General features: G+C 43.1%; 1 protein-coding gene and 1 long non-coding RNA gene across 5 annotated transcripts in view; one reads left to right on the top strand and one right to left on the bottom strand.

Annotated features, from left to right (window-relative positions):
• Nucleotides 1-26,898, top strand: part of TTC7A (tetratricopeptide repeat domain 7A) — a 181,913-nt gene that overhangs the window by 147,511 nt on the left and 7,504 nt on the right. The window lies entirely within an intron of this gene.
• Nucleotides 20,074-23,439, bottom strand: LOC306798144. Its single transcript, XR_013773288.1, has 3 exons — nt 22,649-23,439; nt 21,788-21,874; nt 20,074-20,093 (listed from the first exon to the last, which is right to left on the bottom strand). It is a non-coding gene; the product is annotated as an uncharacterized lncRNA (long non-coding RNA).

Raw genomic sequence — 26,898 nt, 5'->3', positions numbered from 1 at the left:
CCAAAGGAGGGCAACAAAGATGGTGAAGGATCTTGAAGGGCAACTGTGTGAGGAGCAGCTGAGGTCACTTGGTCTGTTCAGCCTGGAGAAGAGGAGACTGAAGGAAGATCTCACTGCAGTTACACCTTCCTGAAGAGAAGCAAGAGGAGGGGCAGACACTGATCTCTTCTCTCTGCTGACCAGTGACAGGACTTGAGGGAATGGCCTGAATTCATTTCAGGGAGGGTTAGGGTGGATATTAGGTAAGGATTCTTCACCCAGAAATGGCTGGGCACTGGAATGGGCATCCTATTTCTCACATTCCATGTGAGAAGTGGTCACAGCACCCAGCCTGGCAGAGTTCAGGAAACGTTTGGACAATGCTCTCAGGCACATGATGTGACTCTTGAGGCTGTTTTGTGTGAGACCAAGAGATGGTCCCAATGATCCTTGTGGGTCCCTTCCAGTTCAGAGTATTCTGTGATGATGTTTTAGTCAAGGGAGGGATGTAAAATCTAGAAGAGCTGAAAAAGACAGTGAGATGAGAGATTTGGGGGCAGAGACTCAGTCTGTAAGCAAGTAGGGAAGAGGAAAGAAACCGAAAAAGTGAGAGAAATACAGATAGAAAATAGGATGAGATAGATAAGAATGGATAAGACTGGGTAGGTAAGAAGACACATGGATGGAGGGGTGGGCATGCTGGAAAGGATGAATTTTAAAGGGGTCAGTCTTAGGAGAATGACAAAGGAGCAGGAACCTGTAAGAGTACTTCCTTTCCATATCCTTCAGTCTGCTTGAGATTCTGAATCTTCTCATCCTGGTGCAGCAGATACCAGTGAAAATCCCTTGTTTAAGCATGTACCTCACCTCCTTTAACTTGGCCCTGCTGGCAGCCTGTGGCTCACACCTGTTAGCTAAGACAGCAAAGGTCTGGTCTATCCCTGCTGATATGAATCATGGCAGTAGTTATATGGTGCCACATAATGGCATTCCTTTGTGTGCTTTTCCAAAAGCTAGGAAATTGCACATAACAAGTTAGAAGCATCTGATGAGCACTATAGAAAAGTCTGCAAAGAAATTAATCATTCTGCCTTCAAAACAGAACTGGAATAATGCGCAGTAAACAAGGCTTTTAGGGCTATACATCAAATAAAAAGGGCGAAAATAAAATATTGAATGGCTGCTAGCTAAGTGATTTTGTCCTGTGTAGTGAATGAGACACTGTCCCCATGGAGAACTTAAGACTGGGTTTATGCAGTTGAGAACATAATGTGACAAGTGGTAAATTCTGAATCTCCTCAAGGCCATCAGAGGAAAACTGAATGTCTTTCTGAAATGTATGTATTAGCCAAGTACTAGCTGTACTTTTATTAAAAATACAAGTTCTTGAGCACAGTATGTTCAGTCCCCTACCAGAGAGAAATATATGTCTTGGATTATGCAAGAGGGCAAACTAGATTATGAGCTAGTTCCAAGGGGTTTGAAATGATGCAAAACACATACACGGGCAGATGGAATTAAATTCATATGTGTTTTAATGCTGGTCCCACTAGTTTGAATACATTGTTTTCTCACTCTAGTAGTAGTGTTGTGGGTATGTAATAATTTAGAGAAAGAGGATCTGGTTGTGAGAATTACTGTTTGACTTGGTATAATTGCCATCCAACTGACCTAGTCCACTTTAAGGGAAAACTCTGCTGTAGACAGTGCCAAGCCTCCCAGGTGTATCAGCATCAATTAACAAAGTAGTCATGCCTCTTCCCCTGGGCTCTTGGAACTGGGTTGTCAAAGCTATATTTGGAAAATTCCAACCTGAAGAGTGTTGCTGGCTTTAAATGAAGGACACAGATCTAGCAATGAATGAGTCCATTGGGTGTCAGTAACTTCACCTTTACATGGGGTAGAGTCACCACCATAATACACACGAGCTGTTTTTTTGCACAGCTGAAAATGGCTGGGTTTGCTGTGACTGTAGGGTGTTTACAATAGCTGTCAAATCAGTGTGCTTTCCATATACAGCACGCTGCTGCATGGCAGAGCAGCACCACACAGCAGCACTGCAGTGCCAAGCACATCCCGGGGGTGGGTGCCATGCTCTGCTTCACCCCAGGGGCCTGTGGCACTTGATGTCCAGTGCTGTGCTTGGGAAACCACAGGCACTTCAGAAATGACACACAGCTGGGCTGCTTCCTGTAACAATTGCAGTTTTTGAGTGGTGTCACAAAACTCTTAAGCTTGTATCAGGAATCCACCATTGCTGTTTACAGAGTAAGTACTACTGGCTAATACCTAATCTAAGGAAGTGTATTTGTTGAGGGATTCTGTTTTCATTTGAAAAAGACACACAGAATCAGTTTTCAGGGCTATTTGAAGCACAATCCTGGTGAGGTGAGCAGCTGCTCCTTTGGTTAGATAGCTGTTTGCTGCCAGAAACAATTAGCTTGGGTTGGCCCTTAAAAACTGTACATCCTGTGAGACCGTAGTTTCTTTAATAAATACAGCTTGCTAGGGTTCACATTGCCCCTGATTCCATCTCAAAACTTTCTGTCATCCCTTCCTTTACTAGAACAGCTCTGTTTCTTTCTTCTTCCCTTTCACAGGCTCCTTCTGGGGCCTGAGTGCAAGGGTCATAGAGCATTTCTCCCCCCTGGGGGCTGATGGAGTTTCTACTGAGCAGGTATCTTTGCTGGTCTGGAAACAAGGGCTTAGTCCATATCTCCTTCTCGTCCACTGGGACCTCTGACAGCACATTTCTACAACCAAATAACTATGGCTTACTTCTTTCAGTATGTACCAAATTTGGTTATATAACATCATGCAATACACAGCCTTGGGATGGTGATAACAAAACTGACATGTGCCCAACCAAATCAGAAAATATAACATAAGCTGGGGCAGATGACATCTCCTTTTAAAGCAATACACAAATCCACCTACCTGTATGTAACTAGAGAAAGACACTGAAATTTGTTAGTTCCCAGCCACAGTTGCATTCAGTACCATTCTCACTTTGGATTCAGAGGAGGAGGAAATCAATGCCAGCATTGTTGGATTTGAGTCTGAAAGCTCTAAATGTAATATTGCAAATTAAGCTAAAAACATACTGGGATATTTGGAAGACTCTTGCCTAGCATGCATCTCACATAGCACTTTGTCAAGTCACAGCAATTCTCAACATGTTCTAGTTCAGGGAAGAAGAGAAATAATCTTCTGTTTTAAAGGGGAGGAAATGGGCATCCTCGTCTCCATCACTGTGCCTGATTTAATGAAAACAATAAAAAAATACCATCAAAACAAAGCAAAAAAATTCCTTGACTCATACTTGGATATACTGAATGCAGTAGAAAACTGTAATGATTCCTTACTGCTCTTGAAGGTTGGGGCAAGGGCAATAAGGCTGGTATCAGAATGCCATGTAGCTGTCTTCACTACCTCATCCCTATCCTTGATAGCAGAAAAAAGTGAACAATATATTGAGTTTTGTTCATAATGTGTTTTGTTGTGACCACATGAATGGGTAGAAAACACAATTTTCTGAACATATATTTGATTTGCTCCATAATGAAATCAAAGAGAATATACAGCTAGCAGAGGTTGTGCTAATCATGAGAGCTGTTTTTTGGCTGCCATCTGCACCACAAAACATAAGACTGACAGCCATGCAGGAAGGGTTCACAGTCATAGAGTACTCTCCAGCTGAATTTGGAAAAACAAACTGGATTTAAGTCACCTAAGCTGGGCCAACAAATTGACTGAAGGCTGTTTGGTGACCCTCGTTTTCCAAGAGTGCCATCTCTTCCAGTGTTTGATCACCCTTAGAATAAACAAAGCTTTTAGTAATGTTTAAATGGAGTTTCTCATGTTTCAGTTTGTGCCCATCCAGTAGCAGGATATCCCTGAGAAGTTCTAAGAGGTTCCACTTCTTTACACCTTACCGTCAGATATTTAACTGTGCTGGTAAGGTCTCCTCTCTCTTCTACAAGGCTGAACAGTCCCAGCTCTCAGCTTCTCCTTGTATGACTTGTTCCAGTCCCTTGATGATCTTGATGCTCCATTGTCTGGACTCTCTCCAGTGTGTCCACATCTTCCTTGTACTGGAGAGCCCAGAACTGGACCCAGTACTGCAGGTGTGGCCTCACCAGTGCTGAGTAGAGGGGCAGGAAGAACTCCCTCAGCCTTTTGGCAACACTTTTCCCAATGCAGCCCAGGAGCTGTGAGCTGTCTTTGCTGCAAGGACACATTGCTGGCCCATGGCCATCTGCTTGTTCACCAGGTCCTTTTCTGCAAAGCTGTGTTTGGTCCAGCCATCCCCCCCCAAAAAGTGAATCTGAAACTATTACCAGGATTTTTTTCTGCAAGTAGATACTAAACATAACTCTGGCATGATTGTATCAGGTCAGGCCAGAGGTTCAACTACTCCTTCTCACTGCCACAGCAAAGGAATGCCTAGGAAAGAATGAGGCCAGGCAGGCATGCATGGTGCTTCTAAGGCTAGGACTTAGCTTGGGGGCATCCCAAAGTAGAGGTAGATTCTACTTGCACAGTAATTCCCAGTGGATTTCTCCTTCACAAGCTTGTCTTGAGCCTGTGTTAGAGCTTTCATCATCCACAACACCCTTCAGCAGGGAGACCCAGAGGTCTCCTTTCTGCTGTAAAAAGAACTGCCAAATTCTCTGTGTGCTTGATGCAGCTCTTCTTAGCCACACTGATGCACTTTATTCTCACTTTGGAAGACATGACATAACTGCTGATTCTTATTCATCCCTTTCCCATTACTGATTTTGCAGGTATCTGTCACTGAACCAGTTCCATTCCTTTCATTATTGCTGTTACCTGTCTCTAACTTCTTACTGTTCTCTTTAAGATCAGCAGGCTAGAGCAAATAATGCACTTACAAAAAATAACTTAGCTTCAAAGGCACTGTTGTAGATTCAATGTTTAAAAAACCCCCTTTCTACCCCTTGGTCTTTTACTCACATAATTATATCTATATACATTTTCTAGAAATACTAGAAATAATGTTCTATTTCAGCTGTTTTGTATTAACCTGATTTTTTAATTGGAGCTCTGTTTCTATCTCCTCATGCCTGTAGGGGCTGAATTTTATTTTCAAAATGGTCAGCACCTCTGATAAATGCATGGTTATATATAATAGCAGTAAGCAGTGTAAAATCTGCCCTGCCTCAGGTCCTTGCAGAGATGTCAGTGTCCCAGTCTGTGAGTACAGCACAGCCAGGAAGAGTGCAGTTCTAGTCTTTGCTAGATAGATATATATATATACACACTTCATTTTGCTTGCCAGAGACATCCTTTTAGCTGGCAGAACACAAATCTTGCTCTGCTGGTAATGCTAGAAGCTGAAGAGCTTGATTGAGAACAGATCTTTTTATAGATTACGTTCCTTTTGCCCAAGATAAGTACATTGCTCTTGATTAGATTTGAGTGTTTAAAAACTATATTATGCTTTATTTAAATCTCCTGCTCTTAATTGTTCAGTGGGATTCAAGGGCTGAATAAAAAGAAAAAGACTTTGCAAAGTCTTGGACTGTTTAATTTGGCCTTCATTGTGTACTTAGGATGCAATTTCATGTTCATTTTAGTAGAAGAGTCAACCTATTGTCTCCAGACTCGCATTTAGTAGCATCAGGGCAATTTGAAGACTACAGTTTCTACTGATTAGTACATGGAAATGAATTATTTCTGTTCATTTATTTCATTTTACCTCACAGTATGGTGCATGCATCCTTGTTTTCAGAGGCATCCATTCACATAATAAAACATGGCTTGATTGCTTAATATTTTCAAGGATGACATGCGTTACTTCCTTGGGGATTTGTTTCAGGCTGCCATGCAGTAATGGTATAAATCACAGGGCAAATTCTCTGCGTGGGTAAATTATCATGGCTCCATCATACCATGGTCTGTATGTCTTGTAAGGTAGCTAAGATGCTAATTAAAACAATTTTTACCTTGAAAACTGAAATTACAATGCTTTCTGTGCTTAAATGTGAGAATGAAAGAGTAATTTTCACATTAATAGAGTTATTTATCTTCTAAGGGGCTGCTTTGTGTCTGTAGTTTACCCAATTTGTCGCCTGTTTTGTAGATAGGTATGCTGAGGTCTGTTTCTAATTTCTAGTGACATTTCTTGCTCATTTTTTTATATTTGTGTACAGAGAATTGAACATCACAATTAAAATGCATCCTCCAGTCATTAGGACAACGGTGCATTTGTCCTAAGTGTAATTAGGTGGATAATTGTAACTAGAGAGACACAGCCAACGACCTGTTTTTGTCTGTTCTGGAGAGACTTCTTCCTGGCTGCATGAGATGCTGCTCCTCTTGCTCCTGTTTAGGCAGAGTTAAGGACTGGGCAATTTTGAGGAATTGGACAGTTGTACTAATTTTGTGATACTGAGAAGTAGTTTTTACTATCACAACTTCTGCTTAAGGGGAATCTTTGAGAAATTGCTGTCATAAGAATTTATATTTTAGTATGTAATGACTGCAAAATAAATATTGAACTCTTCTTTGACATACAAAACCACTGAAGATTTACTAGTAATACTTTTTAAGGGTCTGGGTTTTTTTCCTTAAGACGTGTATACTTAGAGTTCATTTCTTTAAATTTTTTTGTATGGTGTCAGACATAAAATGTGAAACAGAAGGTAAAACCTGCTTCAAGAGAGGGTTATTTTAAGGTTTGAAGGTATGTATTGACTAGAGTTTTTTATTACATTCTGTCAGTGCGATCCTGGGTTGGTGTGGTAGTGAAAACGTATAGAAACAGAAATACACAAGGCAGCAGTGCATGTTAGAGTAGTTCAGCTAGTCCCTGTGGCACACCCTGCAGAGCTGAGCAGCCCCGTGAGCTGTAGGGCTGGGGGATGTGCTGCTGCAAGGGGGTCTCCTGGTGTCCAGAGACACTGAGCACCCAAAGGAAATGGCAGAGCAGCAAGCTCCAGGTTTCTCTGCCCAAACTAAGCACCGTTTCCTGGTATTTACCAAAGCTCTTCAGGCCAGGGCTTTGCTGCTGTTGTGCAACAGGGTGTGTCTTTCTCTTGCAGAGAGCAAAGAGCTGCAACTCATTTTCCATTGAAGGCAATTCAGTGGAGAGGCTGGAGAGGAGGTGGAGCCCTGGCTCTCAGCATCGCTGGCACAGCCGCCCCTGCTGCTCTCTCAGCTCTGATTATGTGTCACACTTTACTCTAAACCTCTGTAAAACAGGGATGAAGCTGCTAATCTACTTTATCTGGGGTTTGTGGAGCTTAATTAATATCTGCACATACTTTCAGATGACAGACACACTATAAGCACAGAATCTTATTTATTCTACTTATATGTCTAGATGTCTTTATTCATGTGGGATTTTGGACCACAAATTATTTTGGACAAAGTACTGCAACTGTTCAGCACAAATGATGTGCATTAGAGCTTGGAGTACCCTTATGTCCCTAAATGTAAAGCAGTGGTGAAAAACATTATTGCAGTGGGAGTGGGATTTAAGAGGCAGATCTGCAAACTCTTTCTTCCCCTGGCAAGGATTTGTTTTCATTAGAGGAATCTGCTGTGCCTGTGCCTGGCCCTCAACTGTGTTAATGCACTGTTACAATGGTGCTGTGAAGGACAGAGTAAAACAGAAGCAAATATGACTCTGAGGACTTTCTAGCACAGCCCTCTCCTCATCCTGGGGATATGACAACGCCTGCGAAAAATAGCTTTTTGCAGGGGGAGGGATGGAAGGTGCTTCCTTTCTCTGGCAGTGAATGTATCCATGTATCCTCCTGCTCTGCAAATTCAATACAAGCAGAACATCCTTGTTCCAGTACAGTTTCTGCAGTTTTTCCCTGGTGAGAAAGAGCTTGGGTTTTTAAGGGAGAGATGGCAGACCTAAAGGTAGAAGCAGCATTAGAATTATAGTCATTACAAGCAATTCCAAAAATGGAGCAACCTTGAATGAAGTGCCTTTTTTTTTTTCCCTTTTCCTTCCTTTAGTAAGGAGGAGTGACAGTCAACAGGAGATTCGAGCCACCCAAAGGAAGACCAGTGACGTCTTCTGTGCTGCAGACACTGGGGCTCTCTGGGGTCTACCTAATATGGAGTGCACAAGAAAACACTTGCAAGGGTGAATTTAGAAAGCCCTAATATCCACCAGGATATTTTTGGACTGATCTGATAGTACAAAACATGTAAACGTTGCAGCCCACCCCATACGTTTTCCCTTGAGGTGGATAAGTCCCTATATGCCATGAACAATTTTTCTCACCGTTTTTTTTTTTTTTTTTTTCTGTTCAATTGCCTGCATTTCTCCAGTACATTTGGAGAACAGGCAGATGGTGATATATAGGTGCATAAGAGAGAAGGGGAGGGGAAGGAATTGGAAGGAACAGAAGAGACAGAAAAAAACATGGACTGCTACTTATTTTAAAAATACCAAGATAAAGCATTGACCATTCAGAGACAGTTAAAATCACTTTTTCTTCTTCCATTAGCTGTTCCATAGGATATTTCTTCCTTTTTCATCTCTCTCCACCTTGTAGATCTCTGCAGGATGTGAACCCAACCTTGATTTGCCCCAGATGGCTTTTTCAATGCTATTTATTTGCTATTTTATTAAAGAAAGGTAAAATTCACTAAGAATCTTAAGTGCACTTAGGTCAGAAGCTTGTTCCAGTGGTGTTGAGGGAGTATACCTGAAAACAACAGAACAGACAATCCAGGATCAAGAAATTGGGAGGAAGTCCTCAGCCCTTTGGAAAACTCAACTCTTCAGGCAGGAACTTACTATGCATTTCCTGTTTGCTCTTTGCAACATCTACAATTGTGCATTTTTTACATGCTTGAAAACTCTCCTCTTGCTCCTTTCCTCATGTCCTTCCTCATGCTTCTATAAAGTCTATCAATGAGCTGCTGTTTAATATTGCTAATGTGATTTTTGGCCAAAATAATAAAGAGAATCCCTAGCTAGAAAAAGATGGGAGTGCAGGAGGGAAGCCACAGGGAAATGAAATGCCTGTGGTCATCAGGGATGGGTAAGAGAGAGCTTGACTTGTCAAGGCAGTAGAACAAAGGTTGGGAAGGGATACCTCTGCTCTCTGCAGATATATGTGGAAACAAAGAGGGAATGCTGTGGAGAGAGGAAAGCTGCCAGGAAAGATTCTGAAGCAGCCTTCTAGGTCATGATGTGGGAAGAATAATCTCACCACTCTGATACTGGAGCTTGATCAAGTTACAAAGGAGAGACTGGATCATCCCAAAAGTAGGGCTTTACCAAACACAAATTAGTGATTGCCTATTCAGGCTGCCCAGCCCAGCCCACCAGTAACTGAATTAATAATGTACATTTCAGTGACCTGAAATGCAGAATATCCAGCTAAAAGTGTTTTGCAGGCCTACCTGCTGTCCTGCCTTCTTTTTTTAATTTTCTGCTGAATAACTTCTATTCCCAGGAGCATTTTGTAATTATTTTGCTGCTTATTATTTTTTAAAGTAGAGGTGGAGTTTGAATATTAGTAGGGCTTCCCTGGGATGCAGCCCTGACTTTTATTTTTTATATATATTTTTAACGAGTTGTCAAGTGTCTAGTGTGTTGTGAAGTGGAATGATGGATCTAGCTGGACTCAGGAGAGTTGCATGGAAATTCTCTTAAACAGCATTGTGGCAGCTCAGCTTTATTGACAATAACATCAAGTTGGGTTTATTGGTGTAGTTCTTTATTGAATGAATCCACCCTGTAGGAAACAGTGTATGCTCAAGACAAAAAAAAAATCAATGTTCCCCTTCCCTTGGGAGGAAAAATACAGCATTAATGGAACAGTTGAGTGAGTCTAATGAGAATTAGATGGCAAGAATGGTAATTTGGAAAGATACTTGTATGAGCTGTCTGATGGTATAACATGGTACTTTCCATGTATCACCAAATGCCATGTATTCTTAGATGTGTGTCTGCCAGATGTAATTTAATGGATTTGCACCTCTCCTCTATGGCTTCCTGACAGAACAACAGAGGATTTTCAAGCTAATCACCTTTCAGTGGGGAGATTTATGACCAATTAGCTGATCCTTTCTTCCATCTGAATGGAATGGACTGGAGACAGTCATTGGGCACAGCATACCAACCAGGAACTTCTTAATCAGAAGCAGGCTGGAGCATCTCTGCCTTGTGGTTACTCTCTGGAGTCTTGCAGTTCACTGGCATTGCCAAATATAACTTTTGCCTAAGTCAGTCCACATTACTAGTATTTTTAGAAGCTGGATAGGTAATGCTTCATTTAATAGACATTGGCTAGGTAAGGAATAAACAAAACAGTGAATTTTCATACTTCTTCTTTGCTTCTCAGAGCCTGAAGTGGTAATTTTGATTTAGAAGGGGAAAATTCACATTGCCTAGTTTTCAGCCTTTGGCTCAGATAGATGGGTTGGTCACTCTTTCTGCCTGTTGTCCAGAGAGAGGGATTCTGCAATATTGGGGTAGAGCCCCTTTTGTTATTGCCTTGGGGAAATCTCCCTCTGTTCTTGCCCTGAAGGTACAAGAGAGACTGTGCAATTAGAGAGAGTGCCTATGTTTGTGTAGATCACATACCTCTTTAAATTATATCACGAGGCAGTTGAGTATCTCCTAGTGCATGGCCTAAGGCAGGAAATAAGGTAAAATGCATTGACTTGTTTCAGAGAAATTACTGCTTTGATGTTTTCATAATTAGCCCAGATCTCCCTTTGTTTGTGTTCACCTGTTCAGCATTTGAGTAAAAAGGGCAGACTCTTAAAAACCTGAGTTTTCAGTTGCATCACTTACCAGGCTGCACCTGCTTTCTGAGATTGTCACCAGCATAAGAGACTGCAAATAAAAATCAACTGGAGCACAAATGGCAGCATCTCAGTACTGCCAAGCTGTACAGTGGACATTATTTGTTTATGCTTTTATTTGCCAGCATTGACTAAACAAACATAAGAATGTAATTGCTGTAGTAGAAGTTCCCAAACAAGATTACAGGGGTGACAGGCACTAGCACTTAGCATTACAGTAATAGATACCAGTGTGGAGAGACAGTCACTGCCCCGTTGCTCCTCTTTCATCCTAAGAGCAGAGCAATAAGAGGCAGGTCTGTGGAGCTCTGTGTGAGGTTTGCTGCTTTATGCAGGAACATTAATATTTTAGGGTTTGATTCTTTAAGTTTGCACTGTGTAAGCTTTGCTCTGATCCCTCAAAATCTAAACTGTGGTTAACATGACTCTGAAGGGGAGCCTTATTTTGTGAGCCTTAGTAAGATTTACAATGAGCAGGCAAGCTCCACATAAACTCTGAACTGAGTGGGCAACTGACCCCGAACTCAGCTAATTTTGAATGTCAGTGTGCATGGTACAAGGCTAATTGAGATACACAGAAACTGCCATGTGCCTTTTTTAATTGCAATTAGACAAGATGTACAGTATTTGAGTCAGCTCGGCAGTGTTCCAGCTGGTGAAAGTGTTGCTGATACCAGACACCAGTGATGATATATTAAGTGCTCTTAATATCTTAGCACACATGTCATGAGGCACATTAGAATCACAGAATAATTCAGGTGAGAAAGGACCTTTCCTGTGGAGGTCATCTGGTCCCACCTCCTGCTCCCAGTGGGGTCAACTTCAAATGTCTGTGTTTATATAGGTAGCTCAGGTCTGTGTCCAGCTGAGCCTTGACTATTTCCAAGTATGGCTGTTCTACCACCTGTCTGGGCACAAGTTCTGGTGCTGCATAGTCCTTGTGATGAGTATTTTCTTAATAGCTGCTCAACCAGATTTTTCCTTGCCTGTTTGGTTTGTTCCTATCTTTATTTCAGTCTCCCATTAATAGCTGAAGATGGCATTTGAATCTCTCCTTAGCCAGAAGAGGGAAAAGCTGAATAAATGTTCCTTTCCTTTCTCAAATTCTTCATAATATCATGGCTCCCCTGCCATCTCACCCATCCTTCTCCAGTTATATTCATCACTGAGGAACCCAAAACTGTTGGTAGCACTCCAGATGTGAACTAAATAGAAAGAAATACTTAATTTCAGTCTACTGTGATGCATTACCTAGTTCAGAACAGTAAGCCATCAGCCTTGGGCATTGCATGGGTGCTGTGCTGACTCGTGCTCACTCTTGTGTGCCAGCTTCCCTTTCTGCAGAGCTCCATCTCCCCAGTTGGTGGCCAGCCTGTACAATTACATGAGGTTATTTCATCCCATGTGCAAAATGTCACTATTCAGCAAATGCAGTTCCTCCTAAAGCTGCAGGGAAACTGGGGCGTAGAAATGACAAGCAAGACCTGTGTTGTTAAGGGCCAGAGGCAAATGACACATAATGACCACTTACAGCAAGTAAAACCTTTACACTCAGAATAAGTAGAAAATTCAGTTTGTTCAGTGCTTAAATAAGATATAGAGCTGCCATCTCTGAGTTATGCTGAGATTTTGATATCACAACTGAATTTCTCAGTAACTCTCAGAGCTCTTCCTACTGGAAAGCAAACAGTGCTTAGGTTTGGGGTTTTTTTTACGTTTAGGCCTTTTGGGAATTCACTAGTCATTGGAAAGCTGTTGGAGGAAGTCACCTTTGGCAGGAGGCTCCCTAATGTTATTCTGTGTTTTTGCTGTTTGTTCATAAAGAGGTGAGCTGTTAGAATGGTTGTGTCATCCTTTGTGGCCTCCAGCAGGGCCATTGCCTACATTGTGTCATTGTGTGTGTCTCTGGGTACACACACACAAATTTGGATACATTAGAGCTACATGAAGCATAGTGTCAGCTGGTTTTAGCAGGCTCAGATTTGGTCATGAAACCCTAAATGGCAGGAGCATCTCCTGCATTGCTTGAGAAAACCTGAGTGGCTGGGGTTTGGTGATTTGGAAAGGGGACAGGTCCCCAAGGCTCCCAAGGGGAGTGGGCTGTGCCCCAGGATAGAGCAAAGTAAGAAAGTATGAGCCCGATTCCAAAGAAGACTTTCCTTGCAGAACTAGCCAGGTGAGGGCAGGAGGGAGGGGTCTCATTTGTTGAAAGAGTGAAGCTTTGTTTGTAAGCAGTTAGTGATCTTGAAGTGGAGTGGGAGGCTGAGAGAGGGCAGTGCTGGGTACCTGAAATGGAGTGTGGTGAGTTGACCTTAGCTACCCTTTTTAGCCCCCACACTACCAAAACCTCACCATATAACCCAAATACTGAGGGACACTGGCAGACTGCCATCTTTGCTTTGGCTGGGCCTGTTTACCCTGAGGGCCAGGAGAAGCAGCTCTTCCATTTATTAGCACAGCACATGCTGTTGCTGTTCAGTGGTAAACTTATTCTTGTGGTCTCTGTCTCTCCTTGTGTTACAAGCAACAGGTTCCTCTTCTCCACAACCTGTCAAGTCAGTCTGTGTCCTGCAGACTTCAGCATCTGCATTGAACGTGACATGAACCAGCACTAAAATGGCAGAATACAGTTGAGCCTAGAATTGTTTAGGTTGGAAAAGACCTCTGATATCATTGTGTCCAACCATTATCCCAGCACTGCCAAGTCCACCACTAAACTCTCCCTGAGTGCTGCATTCACATCTTTTAAATATATCTAGGTATGGTAACTCCACTACTTCTCTGAGCAGCCTCTTCCAAAGCTTGGCAACCCTTTCACTGAAGAATGTGCCCTGGCACAACTTGATGCCACTTCTCTTGTCCTGTCGCTTGTTACTCAGAAGAGGCAGCTGGCTACATCATTCTTCCAGGTAGTTGTTGAGAGTGATAAGGTCTTGTCTGAGCCTGCATTTCTCCAGCCTGAATAATCCCAGGAATCTTACTGAAAGAAGTCTTGGACTGCTTCCTGTCTGCTGTGTTGTATTTCCAATGGACCTCTGGTAAGTTGAAGTCTCTCACAAGAATGAGGGCTAATGATTGTAAGACTTGATCTTCCAGTTGCTTAGAGAACGTTGTGTGTGCCTCTTCATCCTGGTTGGGTGGTCCATAAAGATTCCCACCAGGACATCTGCCATGCTGGCCTTCCCCAACTCTCACCCTAAACACTCAACTCTATCATCACCATCATTCAACTCTAGGCAGTCAAACCCCTTTCCCTAATACGCAGGTCTCCCCCAGTGCCTCTCTTGCCTTGCTAGGGGAAACACAGCACTTGTTCAGCACATGCCAGGTTGGTATGTTATGCCATAAATCTGGCATACCAACCTGACTAAACCAAGTTGGTAGTGAAGGGCAAACTATCGATTGTATCTAAAATAAATTCTCAAGCTGCTCTGAGACTGTGGCAATTTTTTTAAACCTGGAGAAAGATGAGCTTCATCCTTATGTAAATACTCCCCTGGCCAGTGTTTCCCAAAGGAGCTAATGGTGAGCAGATTTGGCACTTCTAATGGGATTGAGAGAAGTATTATTCTCTTGCATCTAGCAAAATATATAGAGCTTCTGAAGATGTCACTGTACTTTGTATAATTACTTCTTATAGTAATTTTTATGGCAGATTGGCCAGCAGAGATATTTTGTCTTTGAGGCTTGTCTCTTGCAGCTCAGCAGAGCACAGGAGTAACTAATACAGACAAATGGAGCTAGGTCACATTAAACAAATACCACAGTGCAGCATTTCTAAAGTCCTGTATAATCCCTTACTGCATTGTGAGGCTCAAAGCTTGATGTTGTAGGAGAGCTTATAGATTTACTAACACACAACCAGACCCCACAGCATTTAGATCTTTTCTGAACTGAGATTATACATGTGAGGATAAGTTCAGGACAGGCTTCTGCAGTACAAGCAGATACCAGTTCTCCTTGTGTCTTCAGTGAGAGTAAGAGATTCTGCACATATTTCATGCACATTAACAACAAAATTGCCTGCAGTATTGTCAGCACTGGGTTCATGGACCATTTGGTATCTTGTTTGCCAGAAAACTGTCTTGCCTTGAGAGCAAGAAAAGTAAATAAACGTAGAGAGAGACCAGTAAAATACACAAGTCCTGGAGAATTCTGGGCTTCAGAAACAGAAACCCTCACCTTAGCATTCCTTGCTGTTCCTGGAATACGACAAATATGTTGACCAAGCAACCTTGAAAGCTCAGGACTGTTTTCCACTAATGATAAATGATTGTAAAGTATTTGAGATAGGTATTAATTTCACATTTCTGCAACTTGAAATTATTTTTTTTAACCTCACCATAGTCAACAGTGATTAGAAAACTTTCTTAGCTCATAGATTTTGTATTCTCTGAGAAATTCTATATTATTTGCTGGCTGACACAGCAGATCAGAACTAACTTGTAGCATACATCATTTTAACTTAAACCTTACTTGGAATAGTGAAGGAAGAACAATCAAAGGAAGTAGTTTGCAAATAACCTATTGTTTGAAATTAGCTTTCCCAAGCCAGAAAATATAAAATAGCAGCATCAAAAATAGCAGCATCACAAAGTAAAAATGGTGTATATGTGAGATCCTTGAGCCAAAAGACAGTTTATTTTTTGTATATTTATTTTTAGCTCGGTCAGCTGTACTAAGTGATTTTATCAATGCAGCTAGTCTCTGGAATAAGAATGCTCACATAATGTAGTGGTGCAGGCAGCAGTGACAAGTCATGATATATGCATGTAGCACAAATCCTTTCAAATCAAATTCGTACAAGTAAAATTCTACAATAGATTGAGTCTCAATAGTTGTGCACTACTCATTTTCACTCTAACTCATCAAACAGGGACAGAAGAGCAGCCTGGTTGGAATTGCAGCCCTACTATTTTTGCATACTTTGAACTAGACGATTTGCAAACTTTTTCCATCTCAGTGGTCACAGAGCCTGTCACAGTTTGAGAAGAACCAGGACTGCTTCTTCCCATCTCCTAGAAGAGAGCTCACTTTAGGAGAGACTTCCTTTGCTCAGATACCATAGATGGTGAAAGGTGAAACTTTTCAGATTAAAAGGAATTATGATGGCTTTTAGGTACCTATGGCAGAAGGTCTCAGTGCTTGGGGCAAGGAAGAACAGTCTATAGCATGCCTTTAACAGTTAACTGGGCTTGAGATGTTTTTCTCAAGGATGGGACTTAGAGACAGCTGTGGGTGTGGATGCCACCCCCTTCCCCAGGTGACTAGGAGTGCTGCATAGAGCTCTGACAGGCTTAAGTAACCATTCTTGAACATTGCACGCAACTGCATGCAACACAAGGATCTGATGCTTCCACAACTCCTCCAGTACGCTGGGAAAACTTCAACAGGTAAACCAGGGACAAGATAAAGCTAACTCCTCCAAACCAAACCCACTGCTTCCAGTAATCCGTATCCAAAGTAGAAGAGGTAAAGAAGCCTTCAAAGTACCTGCCTCTCTGCAGTGCTGTACATCTTAAATGCTGCTGGTAGTGCTTTTACAGCACAAGCAGCCAACTAGCAGCAGTGTGGTCAGCAGCACTGGCCTCACAGCAAAGCACAGGGGATGGCCAAGGTTAACAAACATAGATAAGCAACCATTCTAATGCCTTAAAGAGGGTGAGGGAGGGCCATGCGGGGATTTTTATATTACTGTCCAAAAAACATGAAGGGGGGTGCCAACACCAGGGAGCATACAGGCTTAAAAGCAAATGAAGAATAGGAGGCATAAAGTTAATTTAGAAATAAATGAGAGATTTTTTAAAAATAGAATTAAAATCTGCAGCAGGTATAACCTGAACATGACCTGCTGTGTCCTCCTTTCTGTGCATTGTGAGACACTGCATTGTGTTTATCATCAAGAGAGCATGGGTTTATGTTCAGCATTATATCTGCTGTCCTCCACACCACAAAGACCCCTTAATCAATATTCAGTACTCAGATTCCCATGTTTGGCCCAAGCATTTTACTGTAGTTCATCTGGAATTATTTTGCTTCACAACTGATCTTGGGAATGATTTTGCCCAGCCATTAAAACTAAACTCTCAAATATACCTTGGCAAATGCTTTTCACTCTGAGCAAGGCCAGTGTAGAAGCAGGAATGAAGAAAAAGGGGGAAAAAAAAACTATTTCCAGACTTTCCTAAGTGCAGCAGTGTCACATAGATTTCTCCTTAAAAAATTCCCACAACTGTCCATCAGAGATAGCCAGCAGCAAGCTCTGGAAGCAGGACAGGGGCTGGGGAAGGGACTTCATTCTTGCATGGGGCCAGATCCTCAGAACAATGAAGCCAAGTGGGTAAAAGCACAAGACATGTTAACTGAAGCGAGCTGAAGTGTTCCTTCGTCAGTGCCCGAGGCCCTCTCAGTTTACACTGTGTTTAATTCAGTCACTTTGGCCCCAGTCCTGCACTGATGTTAAGAGGGTGAGTTTCTCCATCCTTGCCATAGCCTATCAAAAACCCCAGACTTTAACATCATGAAAACCCACCTGGTTACTCTGCATTTTTGTTTATACCAAGCCTGAACAAATGTGTTGTAATTTAACTTTAAAGTCCAGTTTAAGAAATAATGAAAATGCAGTGTTGCATGTTGTAAACATTAGATCTTAGTTAAGCTGTACCCAAAAAATCACCAAATGGAGATGTTGTTGAGAATCCTCAACCAGCCTCACCCTGTTAAAGCTACTGGGGTTTTGCCTGCATGTCCTCGCTGGAGCTATAGCTAAGGATTTAGCACATCTGTGTTTATTTAAAATAGTCTCCAAACTACTTGAAACTGGAAGCCTAGGATCTCTTCAGAGCCACTGAGCATTGTTTTTATTTGTTTTCATCTGTGCATGAATTTCTTTGAAAATACCCAGCAGAGCAATAAGAAGGGATTGTTTTTAATCTTTAGAGATGATAGCATGCTGTTACGCATCAAGGACACTCAAAAACAAAGCATCAGATAAACTGTACCAGGAGATTTTATTTTTTTTTTTACCTCCAGGCTTTTCCAGAAATAAAATGCATTCTGCATGGGGCTCGCTGTTGATGAGGCATCTATAGGTTCTGTTTGCCATCCCAGAAGCATTAACACAACCATATTCAGACAATTTACGTGTGTATGTGTGTGTGTGAAAATGCAGCTGGATTCTGCCTGTGCCCAGCACCCTGGGGCAGAGTGGTCATTATCACTGCAGGGACAGCTGGGACCTGGCTTTGAGCCAAGACCTTGCTTAATGCAGTCAGGAGATTTCAGTGATACTGAGTGGATTTTACATCCCCTTCTCTGGAAGAGGGTAGCTGAAGTCAGAGTTCCACATCCTACAGCCACCTGAGTTTAAACTCATCGTGTGCATTTTTTTTTTGTGTGTGGCTCTGGACAGCACAGTGGACAAAAGAGCCCTTTCTGCCATCTGGGATTCAAATCACATTAACAACAGTTATTTACATAGCTGCAGATTGCTGATTTCTCTTGTTTGAGCTCCCTTGAGCAGTATCCTTCCCTGCCTGAATGAACGAGGTTATAAAACACAGTAATTATAAATCTCATTGACTGCCGTGCATTCTAGGGCGTGTTCCCCCCAAGCATTGCTGTGAAGCGTGTTACCCAGGAGACTGCCCTGTACAATCCAAAACAGAATTATTCTGACCCAGTGAGCTTGATGGAGGGGAGAACATTTGGGATGCTGACCTGCTGCCTCAGCACAGTAAATGCATTTTTCTCATTTCACAGCAGGGCAATGCCTCAACACAACAAGGCCATTACATTCAAGTATTCTTTTGAGGTATGACTTACATCTCACTGACAACTGCTGGCTCCCTAAACATGCAGAAAGGGAGCCTAGGACAGCAGTGATAAGCCAGAAGTCCTGCTGACCATCCACATAGTTTTAGCAGCTTTCTCTGAAGGTTTGGTCGTCTCTGACCTTTCTGGGCAAAACCATAAATGCCTCAGACAATATAACACGGTATCAATAAAACCCTTTCTTAAAATGCTTGAGTCAGGCTGTGCCCATAAAACAGGTTAAGAAGTGTTTAGTGATAGCTGGCTGCTCTGTCTTGCACTACCAATCATGGTACCATCAGTACCATCCTTTGCCTTGCCATCTGATTGTAGTCAGGATCTGTATGGGTACTTTCCTTGGGCCCGAGGGGTTTGATACTACATCAATCCTCATATCCTACAGCCAGGAAGCTACACAAAGCCCTGTCAGTCACCCATTTTTGCAAAAGGGCTGTAAAATCTCTGATGCTCTGGAGGGAGAAAGGAGAGAAAAAAAAAAAAAAAAAAAAAAGGAAAATTAAGCACTTCCTAGAACAGTAGCAAACACAAAACAGGCTGCTGCCATCCATTTTCTCAATTACTGTCAGTGCACAAAAGGAACACAGGGCTGTGTGGTAGCCTCAGCAGTTGCATCCTCTGTGCTCAAGTAGAAGTGGGAGATGAGGTGCAGAATAGTCACTCTCAGCAGGTGTGCAAACCAATTGAGTTTAATTAGAAACATCCTGCTGAAAATGTAAATGTTTTACAAGTACATCATCCCCATCAGGGGCTGCTGCTGTTGGAGTCTGTGTTTTGTTGAGCCTTTGACAAAACAGCAACTGAAGATGCCCCCTCTTCATTTTGTGTTCCCAGACACCCTGGGTCTTTTCCACATTGCTGCCTCCCTGGGAACCTCAAAGATGCAGGCTAGTTCATTTAATGTGCCCATGGCCATTTCTCCTGGCACAAAGGCAGACCAACCTCATTAAAATGAAAGGGCTTTGCTAGGCTAGAAAATGGATATAGTGCTAGAGGTTTTATTGCTCTGTAAGCCTTCTGTTCACTCCTTATGGGTAAAAAAGGCTTCATAATGTTCATTGTTTTGTTTTTCTTGCTTAGGACTCTGGGCAGTGCTAAAATGTGTGTTATGTGTATGGTTCTGTGTGATTGCAGCAGTTGCTGGGCTTCTTATGTTTAGGCAGTCGAGTTTTTTATTGGTTATCTGAAAATCATGAGAGATTGGTATTGCCCACTTAACTGATGATCAGGAAGTTCTCTGGCAGCTCTCAAGAAAATTTGTTCCAAATACAGTATCCATCACTACTGCCAAACTAACCACCAAAATAACTGTTCTGTAGTGCAGGCAGCTTGGGTGCCATCTAAACAAGAGATACTCCAAAGAAGTTGTTGGTGGGCTCAAACCTGGTTCAGCCATTAGAAGACATCCCCTTACCTGGTGTTCCTGGAGAGGTTTCAGCTACTTTTGCCATTGTCTTCATTAAGTGATGAGCCCATGCCTGCAAGGGAGGCGTGCAGATGCTTTAGGAAATGACGTGTGTGGGTTCTATAGTTGGCAGGCTGTCTAGAGTCAGTCCTTTCATACAAAGAGAATTAGCTATTCCTCCCTGCACATGGCTTTTAGACAGCACTGTGCTGCTTTAACATGGCTCAGAGCTCATGTAGTGCCATGTAGCTGCCAAAGTGACAGCTCCTACAGTGCTTCTGTGGGAGCAAGGACTTCTCTGAATGAAATGCAGCTGAATAGTTCTGCTGCTGAACCAATTCTCTACAAATCCCACGTGCTTGTATTTATGTGAGATACCAGCACCTTTTCTCACTACACCTACATTGCTTCTAAAACTGAAATGCAAATATTAGAATATAAAGCCAGATAACTTAACCACATGCCAACAAAAGCCATTACTGATTGCTATATTTTGGCTAAGTATTTTGATCTCAAGTATCTGTCTATGAAAAAGCATTGTATCACTTTGGAGTTTTAAACAGTTGCAGAAATGCAGCCAGATTCAGACAAAATATGCTTGGTGCTTGGATGAGTAACATTTTTTTCATGCTTGACTTCCAGAAAGATGACTGCTATGGAAGTGTCTGATGTGCTTATTACATGACAATTAGCAGTTGTTTCTCTGCTGACAGATGTCCACATCAAAAAGCACTGATTGTCTCTTTTGTTTGCAATTTTAGAGATACCATAATCAAGTAGCTTGTTTCATTTCCAGGAGATGTTGTCCTTTGCACCAGAAGCACAGCCTCTTTGCCTAGGCTCATGCCAGGGAAAATCAGATTGTGAAATATCACAGCAGATGATATATGTAGAAGTTTAGGCCCTTTCTCCCTGTACAGAATTAAAAATTGCAGATATTTCTGTGGGTAGATCCCTTACCCAAGATAGATGAGCAAGCTGTATTTCTGCATTTTGTTTACTAAGGAGCTGTTTCAACAGTGGAGCAACATAGAGTATGCACACATCATACTGGTATTGCTCATCTGGGACTGCTGAGAAGCAAGAGGAGGGAAGGGAAGAATTTTAAAGAGGGGAAGAACAACTTCACATGGACAGATACAGTTCATAAATTCTCTCTATGCAGTGTAGCATGGAACGTGTCTCAAAAGAAAGCTTCTTAGAATGTCACAGACAAAATAGTATTATTCAGATAATTCAGGGAAAATAGCTGTTTCACATTAGTGCTGAAAGGAATTCAGTGCAAGCTATGACCTAAATGAATGTTTCTGGCTGTTATCTGGAGGCTTGTCCTCTAGCCTTTCCCTTCTGCAGCCCACTGAAGTTAAAAGGAGACCTTGCATGAGGGTTTTTGCCTGAGGTAGGCTTGTACAATGATGTGCTGTGCCTGGCAGTGTGATTTTGAAACATTTGCTAACAGGGAAAGGTCTTTGGGAGCAGACATGAGACCGGCAGGTGGGATTTAATAGCAGAGATTTTGTGCAGCTGCCAAAAAATCCCAACCCAGATGCTGGAACTGAACACATGCTGCCTGATAGGAATGATGTTCTGGGTAAAAGAGGAAGCCAGAAAGTGTCTGTCAGACACTGATCCTGAGTCCAGCACTACCTTGCCTTGTCCTTTTCACAGCACTGTGCATCAGTAACTGGCTGGGCCTGGAGATGTACTGCATTTTTTCATTATGCTGCACCCAGAAAGTACCTCACCAGCAGCAAATTCCCGGCTTACCATCTGCTTCTCTCTCTCTCTCTCTCTCTGTTTCTTCTCTGCATGAAATATCTTCTCTGAGCTCCTTATTCACCTCACACATTCATTCTGAAAGGTACATTTTTATTGTTACTCCTCAGGGACCACAGTCTTCCCAAGATGTTGATCTTCCTTACTTTTTTCTTTATCCCTTCTCTGTTGGAGGTCATTTCCCTCTCTGAAAGCACCAGCAAAGAGACAGCAAGCATGCATACATTGAAACAAAGAAGATCACAGCCCAGACCAGTCATCTTTTACCCTTTCACAGCCACCCTGCTCAGGAGGTAACCAGGACTAGCCCTGTATCCAGGCTCTAGGAGCCTCCACAGACTGACTGGTGAGTGACATGCTCCCACACTCTAGAATGAAAGATCTGGGCAAAGCTAGCAGCCTGCAAAGCAAGCCAAGCTCTTCACCCTTTCTGCCCAAAGGAGGAATTTCCTAAAAATACATGTCCTGACATACCACTGAGCCACATGGCACAGTGAGTGCAATCCTATTTTCAGCCTGCTCTGCAGGGTGACATAGCTAGTTACACCCTTCCAAAAACGGCACATCAGCAGCGCAGCACTTGCTGCTGGACCAGCAGCACAGGCTCGGGGCTCGCCACTGGAAATCCCCAGCAGGTGATGGCAGCTGGTTGTATGGAAGGCTGTGGTGGCAGGGAGCATCCCCAGTCATGCAGAGGGAAGTCAGGACAGCTGCCTTCTGCCTGTCAGTGCAGCAGCAGTACCCTGCATCTCACATAGGTGGGTTGTGGGCTGGGCTGGGGAAAACCACCAAAACTAACTCTGACCCAGAGAGAAGCTCACCTGATGGGCATGATGCCTGTCCAGCACATACCTTTTGCATCTCCACCAAGAAGGACAACAGTAGAGCAACATTTGGCTTTTGGAGATGATTGGTAGTCTCCTTCCAGACCATGGCTAGTTAGCATATTCTGTTTTCCCAACTCTGAAGCTTATTGCAGAATCCCAGGAATGTTCCTGTACTTCAGATATCCCAAAATAACTGCTTTAAGCTTTCCTTGGGGAAAAGCAATCCTTAGAGCAGCCTCTTAACTCAAATTTTTGTGTTGAAGCAGCTGAGCTGGAGGGAGAGAACTTGGCTTTGCCTCTAGTCACTGGCTCCCAGAGGAGAAATGAGCATTTTTGTTGTTCACGTTAATAAGTTTGTGTGTCAGCTCACTCACTGTCCAAGGAATTGCAAACACTTTGTTCTCCTCATTTCTGTTTGCTGCAGAAATCACCCTCCCCCACTGCCATCCTCCCAGCAAATCCATCAGTTAGTTGTCAGCTTCTGTAGCCCAGCCATCGGACCAAATCCCTGGCAGTGCAGCAGGATGAGGGCTCCTGAGCACCAGTCAGGAGCTGACAGTTGTTCTGCTGGTCTGTTGCCCGTTCTCTTCCTCTGCAGTTACCAGGCTTCCTTCCTCCTTCCAGAGGAGACAGTGAAGCCATCACAAACAAGGTGATAAGTGATTCCCTGACACAAGCCATCACTGAGGCACTCTGAGTGGCCATTTCCTCTCCTGCAGTTCCCATATCAGCGAAAGGCAGGGCCTGCTGGGGCATTTGGGGTCGCTGCAAGGAGCAAATCTGATCCAGTGCACAGTGCAGAGATTTCAGTCCATTAGTGGGAGGGTTGGTGCTCCACTTCTCAGAGATGGATTATCCCTGTTTCCAGGGAATCTGCAGTTCATGTTTATCTGTGCCAATCACTTGCTTTCCTCTGCTATGGTAAGTTATTCTCCATGTCCCTGAGGTACTCATTATCACATTATTCAGGCTCTGTTTATATAACTTTAGAAACCACAGTAAAATCCTGCAAGACAGAACTCCCCAGCTCTTCTCTGATCTCTTCTCCAAAGTGTGTGCTACACCTTAGAAGAGAAGAACCCAATACATTTCCTAAACCCACTGAGATCCTGGCATGGTTCAGTCATCTCTGGAGAATAAAACTTGCATCCAGATCTAAAGACATTATCCTGAACTTAACCTGCAGCAGATGCTTCTCAACTGAACTCCAACCTGATCTTCCAGGTGATTACTAGCTTTAGTTATATTTTCATATACACAGGCCTTGAGATGCCACTGCAGTTTTACTATGCAGTATTTGTCCTCCTGTTGTGCTTTGGTCCAACATCAAATGAAAGCCTAGAAATTGTAGTATTCAGGTTAGTCTGCAGCTGAACTCATAAATGATATTTCAGGGAACTGTCAAGAGGGAGGAGGGGTGGAATGACTACCCCCTTTATACTTCAGCCTTCAAAAATATTTTTCGTTAACAAGGAAGCTGTTTATAATTAGTTTAAATTCTGTGCTATTTAGGCTGCTTTTTGTCGCAGGACAGGACAGAGTCATAGACTGTAGTAATACAGTAAATAAAATAGTGTGTAGCACAATAGGGGAGTGTGCTGCCTCCTGGTACGTAAGACACAGCTGCACAAACAGGGGCGTGGGAACTAGCAAGACTTCCAGGTTTTCAGTAAGCTCTCCCAATACACACCAAGCTGGCCACAGTCAGGAGAAGGAAGCAGAATTCCCTTCTTGCCAAACAAATGGGAAACATGAAAACATCACAGCTCTGCAGTGTTGCTGAATCTTTCGTATAGCTAATGGTATGTGCAGTTTTATCAGGTCTTCACCTTCTCAGGGAGTTTCTTCATTCATTCTCTTTTGAGCATGTAACAGAAAAATGTAGGTCAGCAAAATCCCTTTGTACATGGAGGTTTGTGGTTTAGGAGAGATTCTATATTAAGAGACAATAAGGAAACCTACTCCTTGTGGGATCAGAGGCACTGGAGCAGGATCTGGAGGCGCTGGCTGGACCTGAGCAGTGTGTTCCTGCCCAGCTCGCTGTGTTTCCCAGCAGCTCAGCTGAGCTTAGTGCTCAGCTGCGATACTGCACAGCTCTGGCTCTAGTTGTGTGCAGGATATCATTAATCACATGCTATCCCACAGACTGCCAGTAGTGGAAAACGAAGCAAATTAAGATATTTTAAATACCTCGGCTCTCCTTTCAGAAGACATCTGCTGCAATCTAGATTGGCATGCTGTGTGCTTCTGTCAGAGTGTCTTTGCTGCACTGTGCCCCTCCTCAGTGCCATACCAAATGCAACACTTGCTCTGGCCATAAGTTCTGTGGGACTGAGGCTCAGAGACCCTCAGCAGAGCTGAGGCTGTTGTGTGTGAGAACCTGTTCATGACTCAAATACTCAGACAAGATGTACTCTGTATGCAGAGGAGAGGATAACATGCATGGGAAATGTGCACATCAGCCCCTCCTTTGTTGCAAAGCAGTGCATTGAAAACTGGGGAAAGTTCCAACATTGGCACTGGAGAGATATATAAGAAAACAGAAATTCCCTGTTCCTCAGCCACATCACACTGTGGACACTCAGATTAATTGTGTGTCCAATTCTTAAGCCTAGACGTTCCCCAGCTATGTGCAGCAGCATCCTGTTAAGTGCAACAAAACATAGGCACCTGTTTAGTATCAAAATAAAGACAGAGTTTTTACCCCCCTGGGGCAATGGTGGGGCTTAACAGCTGCCCTACCCTCTTAAAAGCATTTGCTAGAAGTTAGCAGGTACTCCCTGGGCCCAAGAGAGGCCTAAGTTCTCAAGCCTCCATAGCCTGAGAACCCTTAAACCTAGGACTTCTGCTCCCCAAAGCTTGTCCCTTGACTCTGTTCCTGCTGTCAGAATTGTTCCCGAGTAGTGACAAATTATTCAATGTGAAATATATTAGCAGCCAATGGAGCACAGCTATTGCTTTCTAGTCGAGTGCTTTAGCCAGCAGGTTACCTGCTGCTCTTCAACATCCAGTGTGTGTTACATTCCTTTTCTCTCTTTGCTGATGGTTATCAGTTTCAGTTCTGCACAGATTTTGAAATACTTGGATATATTTAGGCTGAATATCACTAATTTCAACAAGCCTTTCTTCCAGGGAAGCCGGTAAAGTGCATAGCTGAATCGAGACCTTATGTTATAAATTATGTGTTCTGAATTGTTACTTATGATTAGTTTGGAACCTTCTTTTGGTGTATATTTTTACAGACAACACCATGAGCCTGAGTCATAGCTGCATCTCCTGTGTTCTCTATTGCAGCATTACTGTGACAACTGCTAAAATCAGGGCTGGGAGAAATCTTTCCTTCCCTAGGAAAAGAGACTGTGAAACAAATACTGGATTTAGTTACTCTCAGATATGTGGTTGAGGCATCCTGTTAGGTTTCCTTGCTTCCTGCTTCATCTCCATGTAAGTCTCAGCAAAGGAAAAACTGTCTAGAGAATATTCAGCATGCAGCAAACGATTCTGCTTTGCATGAGGCTTAAGTGACGACAATCCAACAAGGCAGAAAAACTCTTCATTCTCCCTAGGCTTGTATGAGCCTCCCTGTGAAGAGATCAGAGCCTCCTGGTTTGAAATGCTGCCTTAGGGTTTGCTTTTTATGTCAATAAATGTTTTATCACGTTTAAGCTTCAAACACGGCAGAAACATCCCTGCTAACATTTGATGAGCTCAGATGGAGACAGCCGGGCTGGGAGAGGGCAGTGTGCAGCAGGGCACAGCGCTGCCCTTCTGCGGCTGGGGGGGCCATGGCCTCACGGGGGGCCTGGGCGAGATGCTGCCTTTGCAATTACTCACTGCCTTGGAAAACACACTGGCAGGCTAAGGGAGGGGGTGTCCCTCTCTTCAGGACTTCGCCACTTTTGGTCTTGTCTTTCTTTTGCTTTTTCTTCTCTCCCTGCAAGCGCTACCTCACTGTGATTGATAAAGCATATCCATGTGCCCAGGTCTCTGCTGGGCTCGTCACTGTTTCCATACTCAGGTAGTCTGTCTCTCCTGATACCTCCTTGCAGTCTCATTGCTTCCCTTCCCTCACACTCTTTGTAGCACACGAGAAGAGGCTGCAGTGAAGTTTAAACAGCAAAGGCAAGGCTGCCTTTTGGTGCCTGCAGTACTGGAGCTGAAGTCTCTAGGCTGAGCCTACTGAGTAAAAACCCACAGGCAGTACACAAGTGCTACAAATTGTGATTCAGTCTCAGGTTTTTTGCTTTTCCCAGCACTTGCCAGTTCCCCCCCACC

Source organism: Erithacus rubecula (assembly GCF_903797595.1).
Source record: "Erithacus rubecula genome assembly, chromosome: 2".
NCBI lineage: Eukaryota > Metazoa > Chordata > Aves > Passeriformes > Muscicapidae > Erithacus > Erithacus rubecula.
The sequence above is the reverse complement of the archived record's forward strand: the minus strand, read 5'-3'. Positions and strand labels throughout refer to the sequence as shown.